The sequence below is a fragment of the Cebus imitator genome, unplaced genomic scaffold (assembly GCF_001604975.1).
Source record: "Cebus imitator isolate Cc_AM_T3 unplaced genomic scaffold, Cebus_imitator-1.0 Scaffold676, whole genome shotgun sequence".
Lineage (NCBI taxonomy): Eukaryota > Metazoa > Chordata > Mammalia > Primates > Cebidae > Cebus > Cebus imitator.
This window is the reverse complement of record NW_016107991.1, coordinates 77,550-88,910: the sequence shown is the minus strand read 5'-3', so window position 1 is coordinate 88,910 and position 11,361 is coordinate 77,550.

Sequence of the window (11,361 nt, the reverse complement as noted above, 5' to 3'; positions counted from 1 at the left end):
ATATTCCCTTGGCCTTATGTGGAATATTCAGACAATTTCTATGGCTTTTTTATTGGTAACATCTACAACTAAGTGATAACCAAATGTTCCTGTTCTTCTAGTTGACGGGCAGTAAATATTCAAGACAATGATGAGGGCATCAGCAGTGTGATATTCGGGATGAAAGTCCACAACACAGTAAGTTAGCGTCCCTCGTATCTCTCATATGAGCTGAATTTTCAGGAAAGCAGAGGTCAGGCAATCAGCCAACAGTCTGTGTTGCTTTCATTACAAACCTGCAAAGCATTTAAATTTTCAGAAGAGAAAGCTTCTGCCTTCTTAAAACCAGCTGTACACCAGCCACTCTCAATGCTCCATGAGGCACCCAGCTTAGAGAATTCCACTTTCCCCTAAAGATCAGTCAGAACTGCTGGGAAAAGCAAGCACTTCAAAGTAACACAGAGGTCTGGTGAATGTTGGGCTCACTTCAGAAAGCATTTCCATGCTGAGAGATAAGGGGGGAAGCTGCAATATTCTGAAAGTTTGCAGAGTCCTGGCACTGCTCACACCTGCTTTTCTGTTTCACCCTGAAACTTCAGTCAATCAGGAGGCATGCTTCTTGTACAGTTTAACACAAATAATAACTGTCTGAGAACACAACAAAACAATAGAAATCTTTACAATTATGATTTGGGTGCTGGACCATACATGAGAAACAGATGTGGTACCAAAGACTGCGACTTCCAGAATCTTGAAAATGTTATATGGTATTTTCGACTACCAATTATGTAATTGGCAAGTTGGACTTCCAACTGTTTTCTCAGTACAGTTGACCGTTGAACAGTGCAGGAGTTAGGGGAACCAGCCTCTGGTGCAAACTCCAAATGTCATTTTGACTCTCCAAAAACTTAACTACTAATAGCCTACTGTTGACCAGAAGCCGTATGATAACACAAGTGGTTGGTAAACGTATATTTTGTTTGTTATATGTACTATATACTGTATTCTTACAATAATGTAAGCTAAAAAAGAAAATGTTAAGAAAGTCATAAGGAAGAGAAATATATTTACTATTCATTAAGTGGAAATGGATCATCATAAAGGTCTTCTTCCTCTTTGTCTTCCCATTGAGCAGGCTAAGGAGGAGGAGGAAGAGAGGCGATGGTCCTGCTGTCTCAGGGATGGCAGAGGCAGAAGTTCTGCATGAAAGTGAACCCACACAGTTCAAACTTATGTTGTGCACGAGAATACATTTCTCTTTCCTTTTTACCTTATCTGAAAATGATAAATTCCATTTTCTGGAATGATGCTACCTAAAATTCCAATTCAACTTTGACATAGCTGCCTCTAAGGAGGTCTCACTGATGGTGAGAGAGATAAACTGGACCTGATAAAGACTCTCTGGCACCAAGAGATTGGCACTACAGGAATCCAGTTGGTCTCTTTTGTTCCACAGAGTAAACATAGCAGATTTCATTTAATCTCCATCACATACCATAGGCAACTGTGCATAGTTCCCATTTTTGAAGATATTCAGAAGGAAGATATTCTTATGCTACTTGTAGTTTATTGTTTTCTTTCTTTCTTTTTTTTTTCTTTCTCTCTCTCTCTCTTTTTCTTTTATTTTTTGGGCGGAGTCTTGCTCTGTCACCAAGGCTGGAGTACAGTGGTGCTGTCTCGGCTCACTGCAACCTCCACCTCCCGGGTTCAAATGATTCTCCTGCCTCAGCCTCCCAAGTAGCTGGAATTACAGGCACCCGCCACTATGCCTGGCTAATTTTTGTATTTTAGTAGAGACAGGGTTTCATCATGTTGGCCAGGATGGTCTCGAACTGCTGACCTCAGGTGATTTACCTGCCTTGGTCTCCCTAAATGCTGGGATTACAGGCGTGAGCCACCGTTCCTGGCCTCTAGTTTATTGTTTACTTAGAATATGCTTGCCTACTTAAAACAACTGAATAAGACTATAGAACTGCTTTTAAAAGTTAGCAATGTGATAATTAAAGATAAATCATCATTCACATGAGAATTTAAAATAGTCTCAAATGAAGAGACAGCTGGCATTAAAAACAATTTCAACTTTTGTAAGTTAAATCAATGTCATAAGCAAAATAGTTTTCTTTTAAAAAATTATCTGTTCTCTATCTTTAGAATCTATCTGCCAAATCCCCTTCCCACACTTATCAAGCCAAGTAAATCTTACATAGCCCACATTCTCCCACATCTAAATTATTTGGGCTTGATTGCCAGGCACATGAAATGTTAATCAAAATAAATAGTTATCACTTCTTTCTAGATAGGGTGACACCTGGCATTTTTCTTGCCTCACTGCCTTCTCCAAATCTTGCTTATTCTGATAATCAAACCTAACCTTTTTTTTCTTCTCCAACAATGATCAATGGCTTCCCTCACTTTTGTTAATTTGGACTACTCAAAGGCAAAGGTATCTATCATTTTAACATGATTATTGTATTGAGGTGCAATTTGGTATGATTTCACATAATAATACATTGATATGGAGCATTAGGAAAAATATAGTGCAGCTTTAAAATATATATACAGCCAATTAATGAGCAGAAATGTGTAATGCCCCTTCTTGAGACTGACTTTAATCTACAGATCCATCTGTATCTTCATTCTGTCCATGAGAGTCTCCTAGCTACCACTTTCCAGAGTTTTACTCTAACACTCAATCCATGGGAAGCTCGTATCCAACCAATGACCTCATTGCTCATCCTCTGCTCACTGGTCAAGATGACAGCTTCCTTTAGGCAGAATTCTTCACTTTGGTGTTGAATGGGTATAATTGTAAGCAGACTAATCACCAATCTGCCATTTTAGAAAATGAGATTGCCTGGTTTCATCTTAAGGAATCTTAAATCCATAATTACATTGTAAAAGAACTTGAAAACCTAAAAGATTCCAGAAAGCACCTGACTCAAACCACGAATTATTTTTGCTTATTGCCTTTTTCTAGACATCCATGAGTGAGTTCAATTAGTCAAACTCCTTAGCTCATGACATAGTCTGTTTGTCCATGAAGATTCCTCACATGTATAATTTTATTCTTTCCCTCATTCTTGATATTATTTCCACTTCTTTATTTTCTCAATTGGTACCCGCCCTGGTATGTCATGGAATATCTACATATCTTTGAAAACAGACTGGGCAGAGTGGTTCAAACCTGTAATCCTAGCACTTTATGAGGCGAAGTAAGCAAACTGACAGAAGAGCAGAAGATCAAACACCGCATGTTCTCACTCATGGGCGGGTGTTGAACAATGAGAACACATGGACACAGGGAGGGGAGCACTACACACTGGGGTCAGTTGGGGGGAAATGGGGGGGGGCCGTTGGGGGTGGGGAGCTGGGGAGAGATAGCAAGGGGAGAAATGCCAGATGTAGGTGATGGGGAGGAAGGCAGCAAATCACACTGCCACGTGTGCACCTATGCAATAATCTTGCATGTTCTTCACATGTACCCCAAAACCTAAAATGCAATAAAATAAATAAATGGGAAAAAAAAGAGAATTGCTGGAAGCCAGGAGTTCATGAACAGCTGGACAACATAGTGACATGCAATCTCTATTTATAAAAATTAACAAGGAAAGAAAAAGTAGTAGAATTCTATGAGTTTTATATGCACATAAAATATAGGTTGTGGTACTAACAGTTTTATTGTATGTCTTTTTTTTTTTTTTCATTCAACCCTATGTTTGCTAGGTATGGGAGGAGTGTTGTTCTAAATATATCTCATTCATTTTTTTCTTGCAATGAAAGCACAATTAGGTGGTCTTCATTTGTCTGCTGTAGTAAACATGTATAATTTTACTCAACTAAGACAATTTGAAGGACAATATTTATAAATGGAAAATTTTTAAAACGGGTGGAGAGGGTTTAGGGAAACCACAAAGGTTATTTCAGTACCCGGGGTCCGAAGCAGCAGAGCTGCTTCAACCTCTAGGTTCAAAAAGATAAATGCAGAAAATGGTTGCTAAAATATGAAAAAAGAGAACTGCACCAAAGTCTGCACCTGGAGAGGAGCAGTGACATCGGTGGAGGAACGCAGCCAGCTCAAGCTGCTTCTCAGGCCTCTGGGGCTCTATTCACTTTTTTTCCTTTTTGTTTCTTTCAGTTCTTCAGACTAGATCATTTCAATTAGCCTATCTTGAAGTTTGCCGATTCTTTCTTCTACTAGCTTAAATCTGTTATTGAGCCCTCTTGTGACATTTTCATTTCAGTTATAGTGGATTTCAACTCCAGAATTTCTATATGTCTTTTTAAAATAATTTGTCTCTTTATACAAATTTTTAAATATTTTTCTAGTAACTCCAATTTTTAACTCCAAGGCTTTCTCAGGAATAGTCTCAACTGTTTTCTCTCCCTGCCCTGTATGTGGGTCATACTTTCTTGTTTCTTGCATGTCTTGTGATGCTTTGTTGAAATCTAGACCTTTAAATAATATACGGTACTTACCCTCCAGGGTGGTAGAGTTGCCATTTGTTGCTGCTATTATCGCTGTTCGTTTGTTTAGTGACTTTCCAGAACGACTTTTGTAAAGCAGTTCTTTTTGTTATACGAACTTTTCGTCATATGGAGCTGCGGAAGTTTAAATGCCTCGAAGCAATAAACCTCCCATATTTCACCAAGGAGCTAGGTTGTGTGTTGTGGTATAGCTTAGTGAACTGCCTGGCAGTTTAAAATTCTGCTTTAGCCTGTACTTCCTGCTTGCAGAGAACTTCAAGTTTAGTAAAACATGAGAAATCAGAGATTTCTTAGGCCTCTCTTGGGCATACACACAGCTCTACACATTTGTACAGCCTTCTAAATTTCTCAGATTATTTTAGAAAATTTTCAAAGCCCCTCTGGTGTTTTTAGTTCCCAGTGTTTTCTTTTTTTTTCCCTCCTTTCCAACTTTTTTTAGGCTCAGACCTGTGTTTCCTTTTAAGCTGTTTGGTCAACTTCTTGTTGATCCCAACTGTTATCACCACCTCAGACAGCTTCAATGTTGAAAAAAAAAAAATCACCTTATAAATATGTACAAATACTGTGTACCAATAGAAAAACATAAAATCGCCAATGATTGTTTTCACAAATGCCTCAGGAAGAAAGGCATTCACAGTGAGTCAGACCTGATCAGATTAAATAAAAACAAGCCATGCAAGTGGGGATTTCCAGAAAACTGCCAGAGAGATTCCATAATGACATTTCTCTGGGGATGGGCTTTTTAGGGGAGCTTTACATTTCTTCTGCTTTCTCCAGTGGCTGCTTGGCAACTGGTTGTCATGATGACTAACGTTGTGAAAGTGTTGGTTTTCAAGGCCACTGCAGAGCTGGGGAGAAGGAGGTGGGAGTACAGCAAGTGAAATGCCATGCTTACTACTCCTTCTGCAATTCAGCTGCTCTTCAATAAACAGTCCTCAGGTTATTCCAAGCCTTTGCTTTATTTCCAAAGTTCTGAAGAAGTTGAGTGATCATTGTTTTACCAGTGTTGTTTTATGCACAAGAAGATTTCAGATTCCCTTATTTTGCCATTTCTAGGGATGTCATCACTTACTAATTTTTTACTTTGAAATAGTTTTCTTAAACTTTCCACTCGTGTCATTTTTCTAAGGTATATTTTTTTAATAAAAATAATGATATTAGTTGTGCTGAATGTTCTATTTATGACCCTGTGGATAAACTGTCAATTTTCCCCGCCTGCTTTGTGATCCATGAAGCTGGCCTTCACAGACTGCCTCAACCAGCCTCTCCAGCCCTCTGGTTTCCAGGTATGCTCAGACAATAGGAAACACCAGCATGAGGTAGGAAAATAGGATAACAGAGAGATGAAGGAAACAGATATTTTCCCAACTTCTTCTCTTCCAGACCATGATTCAGGAATAGCTGCATCCTTTTGCAAGGCCACAGCTGCAGTTCTGAGTAGCTTCTGATAACCATTCCTTCCTTGGGCCTCTTCAGGCCTGTGGGTGATGAAGGCTAGACACTGTTGTTAGTCCCAAGTACTTCATTCACTTCTGTGCCTTGACTCTGTAGGGGTGGGAAGTCTCCACATCCATCTTCTTAGGGCCCTGTCCAGCTTTAAGAATTAAATTGGCATAACAGATTAACAGGAGAAAAACATAATATAAGTTTTACATAGCATAGGAGTACTCATAAATAAATGAAGACCCAAATACACACAAACACACACACACACACACACACACATACATATAATGAATTGGGCAAAGAATAGTAAACCTTGAAAATGTGGCTAAATTATGTGGTGACGCTGGAAAGTTAACAGTTATTCTAACAAGGTCTGTACACTATTTTCTTGGTCTTAACTTCGTGTCCTTGAAGAAAAGGCTGTCGCCTTGCCTTCTAGTACAGGGAGACTGTCTTTCATATGTCAATTTCATCTTCTGCCTTTTAGAAATAGCACAATGGTCAAAGTGATTTTCTTGCACCTCCTGTTTTTCCATTGTTTTAACATTGCTATGTTAATTTAAATAGCCAGTGTGCCAGAATTTGCATATTAGAACCTTTCAACTCTGTCCAGACTTTGGAATAGTTCCTCCATTAAATGTCTGTTCAGTAATATTTAGATGTAATTAAATATATTTGGGTTTTGCTTAGGATTTTATGTTTTAGAAAACTCATTTCCCAGCCTAAGTTCAAAGGTTTATTTTCCAAAAGTATATGCTACATTTTTTCATTTTATGTGAATTTCTTAATCCTTTCAGCATTTTCCATTATATATACAGTCAGAGATAATTATCTATCAGTTTCCTAATGTTGCTATAACAAATTACCACAAACCTAGTGACTAGAGACAATCCAAATTTATTCTCTTACAGTTTGAAGGAGAGAAATCTGTTACTAGGCCAAAACCAAGGTGTTATTGGGGCCATACTTCCTGTGGAGGCTCTAGAGAATAATCCATTCCCTTGCCTTTTCTAATTTCTAGGGAGGCAGTCCGTACATTCCATCATTCGTGCCTCCTTTTTCCATCTTTAAAGCCAAAAGCATCACATCTTCCAATCTCTCTGCTTCCATGTTCTTATCATTCCTTTCTCTTACAAGAACCATATGATTACATCATACCCATCCAGGATAATCTTTCCATCTGAAGATATTAGCTCAATCACACATGTAAAGTCCCATTCTGCAATGTACGATAAAAATGACAGTCTATGGAGTGAGATGTGAACAACTTTGAGTGAACCATGATTCAGCCCACCACAGTATCTAGCCTTATTTTTCTTCATATGTAAACCAGTTTTCTTAATGTCATCAATAAATCATTTCCCCCATTGGTTTGTAGAGCTCATTTCATAAAACCATTCCCTCATAATGCATGATGTTACTTTTTAGCATTCTAGTCTAGTGGTTCATAACCAGGGTCAATTCCCTGCCACCACCGAGGAAATTTGAAAATAACTGGAGAAACTTTGGCTTGTAAAAATTGGGAGATGAGGGGCCAAGATGCTATCAGATATCTGGTAGACCTAAACATCTTACAATGCACATAACAGCCCCCCAACCCTCACAGCAGCAAATTACATGGCTCGAGATGGTCCTGGGGTTGAGGAACCTTGCTTTAGTCTGTTCCAATGGTCTGTATGCTATAGCTGCCTTAGTGCCAAATTATTTTGTTATTATGTATTTCTATAGAACATTTTCATATCATTTAGGATCTGGGCTCCCTAACTTTAATTTAAAAATATGTAGTACTATATAAATTCTGTAAGTTGTTGAATCCTTAAAAATAGCCTTCTGGAATTTTATTTGAAATCTTACATTAATATCTTTAGATTAATATTGGAAAAGTATAGATTTTCATGATGTTAATAATGAGAGACAACTGCAGATGGCCCTAGAGACACCTTTTCTTCCCTCTGCAATTAGGTTATCAGGAAACTGGCTCAGCTTTTTGCTGATGTCAGTATTCTTGGCAGGCAACGCTATTCCCATGACCCCTGTGTGCAGACTTCGGTCATCCGTATGCACAGTTTTTAAGGTTGTTTCTTGCATGGAAGATCTCCTGATATGTTTCCTGACATTTAGGGAAGCTAGGTGTTCCCTTCTCTTCTGAAGATACATAGTGTAATGTATGCATATATGTAATGAGGCTTGGGTGTAGAGCTTGTTCTTGCTTTTGGAGTGTCCTCAGTTGCATGTCCAACTTACCAGCAAAGGTTAGCCCATCTCTGTTGGATCATTGGCCAGTGTGCACACATATTTTGTACCTAACCTACCTAAGCCACAAAATAATCGTTGGAAACTGCATATGCTCTGCTCCTACTCTGTTGTAAGTTTTCCTCTGATAAATTCAATGTTGTGTCTGTACCATGTGGCTTTGGCGGTATATGTCCATGACCCTTTACAAATCAGTTAAGTCAACTTCTTCATAAACATTTCATATTTCTTTGCTGAATTCAAATAATCCTATACATCTTTTAAAAGTGTGTTTTTAATAAAGTTCTTGTTCTTTTATTAGGTAAATTACTTCATTTTTATATATGTGTATTGCTATTATAAATTTTTTCTTCTTATTATATTTGCTAGTTGTAACTGATCTAGAGGAATATTTGGTTTATATAGGTTGATATTACATACATCCTTGCTGCATTTTTGTGTTAGTAAAGAGAGTCTATTAGTGGGTTTTTTGAGTTTTATAAGTAGTTGGTTATGTCCTCCCTAGCGGCAGTTTTGCCTGTCTACTATATACATGTAAATAGCATTTGTTCGCGTGCTTTGTATCTTATTGCACTGGCCGCAGGCTTCAAACTCCAGTGCTACGTTGACAGTAGTACTGATCATAGGTATTCTTCTCTTATGTATCCCCACCCATTTAATAAGAGAGTGTATTGAAAGTTTCTCAATTATGTTTTTTCCCTTGTTTTATTATTATACTTTAAGTTCTGGGGTACACGTGCAGAATGTGCAGTTTTCTATAGGTTTACCACACAAAGGAAACACTGTTATAGCTTTTGTCATCCAAAGAGAAAAACAACAAGCTAACCATTATATAATACACAAAATGGAATAAAAGGCTAAACAGTACAAACTTAAATAAGTATATTAAATAGTATCATAGAAACCAGGTTTCACCTTGAAAACATGAATCAGGAACAAAAATTCTTGAAACAGAAAATAAGCATATTACAGATCTTTGGAGGAAAAAAGGGGAACCCTGAAAGCATGAATCAAGGACAAAACGTCTTGAAATAAAAGAACAACTAAAGGCACTGCGTAATGAAATATAACAAATGGGAAATAAATAATTTAAAAGGTAAGTTGACTACAAGAATGGAGATAGCAAAGAATAAACCAATACACTGAAACCTTATTGGAATTCTTCCAAAAGGTATCAATATGAGATAAGGAAATGAAAAAATACATAAATGGAAAATAAAGAGATCTAAAGGATAAGAGTACAAATACAAACATTCTCTTTTATGGAGTCCAAATAGAACAGAAAAAAATGAAGAGCAAATAAATGAATAAATTTACAAGAAGGGAAATAGCCCAAGTAAAATCTATTTTAAAATCCTGAATTTGAGAAAGATGTAAAACCTCCTTTTAAGAGGATTTATCAAGTGTCAAATTGCAAAGATTTTTTTGAAAAGAAAAAGAAAACTAGATATGTTGTGGTGCAATGTAAAGACATCTAAATTGGTCTGGGCTCTATCACTTATGCAAAACCGCTACGAGTATTTCAAAATAAGGAATTTATTATAGAATTAGACATTAAACAATTACAAAATGAGCCTGGAAATTAAAGCCCAGAAAAAGAATTAAAGCATCAGAGAAGAGCCACTAACAACCTCTACATGAATGAATGACTCAGAGGTGGAAGAAAAACCTGGACTTTGGATAAGTCCAGCTGCTGGAGAGTGACTGCTACAAAGTAGACTGCCTTGTAAGTCCTTGAAGGGTTGTTGACTCTTTATGCTGACCTGCGAATTCACAGCAAAGCATCTGTGGTGGACCTGAGATCACCCATCGTCATCTGGGCAGCATTAGGAAAGAACAGTTGGTTATGAAAAAAACTCAAGATGGGTTTATTATTTTTAAATCCAAATCTATTTCCAATAATAATTTTACAAAAAAGTATATATGTCCCATTTAAAATGAAGACATGATTAAGAAATGTTTGCAGATAGTGCAATGACACTTGAATCATTCAGAGTTCTCCAAATGATGAACTAATGGATGATAAGAATTTGAATTATTGATGTGTTTGAAAATGTAGAAATATTTTCTGATTAATAAAAATGTTTGTCTTTCTTTCTCCTTCAAATACTGTATCTTAGATTGAGACTTCAGGAAACACACTGAGACAGAGTTGCATGCAGGAGATTTGTCGGGAGCACTCTGGGGAGATGCACGGATAAGGAGTTTGATGAAAGCAAAATGGACGAAGAGAGGCTGACCCGAGTTACAGCTGCATTCAGGACATCAGTTAATCTTATGCGGAGGTAGAATAACTCTTCAGAGTTGTCTTAAATTAAGGCTAAATGGCTGAGCCTTTGTATCTCTGCTTCACCCAGTTACTAGCTGAGAATCACCTCTAGGGGTTGATGCAACATTGGAGAAGGCTGTTCTTGGCTGCCCAGTCAAATTTCCATAAAAGGTAGTTCTGTAGACATCAGCAATTGGCAATTAGCAGCTGGGAATGGGGCTACCACTTGGAAAAGTGTACATTACAGCCTATCCTTTGAGCCATTTATGTCCACTTATTTTTCTTAATAACCTGCCCTTATTTGGGATAGCTTCTTCAAGATCTGTTGATGAAGTTGATCTTAAAGCCATAACTGATACTCAGTCATCTCCATTCTCCATCTTTCACTCTAGATTCTCCTTTCTACAGCTAGCACCAAACCTGGTCTGGGTCGAATTTTTGGTGAGATGGCCTAAACTCTTGTCACTGAAAAGTCTGAACCCCTGGTTCCCATGCCCATCTCAGGTGATGCTACTCTGGCAGTGAAAATTGTAACACTTGTGGTTTGTGGAATGTGGACAGCTCCTGGCATCCTATAGTGATACAATTCATAAAACTCTCACTGATGGTGAACTTGGACAGCATGCTGATAGAAAAAGCCCCAGTGACTGCTACAGTATTTAAAATGCTAGAAAGAAAACAGGGAAATTGTAAAAATAAGGGCTGAGAATTGAGTGGCTACTGCTGAACTTATTGGACTCACTGAAGAGACATAATTGAGAGGCTTTCTATGATTAATCATCAATTAAAGGAAAAATGAGAAAACTTTTAAGATAAAATGATGGCATTATCCCCACTCCAAGTTCAACAACTGAATCCAGGCATGAAAGCATACTCCAGCCCATCATTTGAGATGACATCATTTCAACCGGATATAGTGACTCACACCT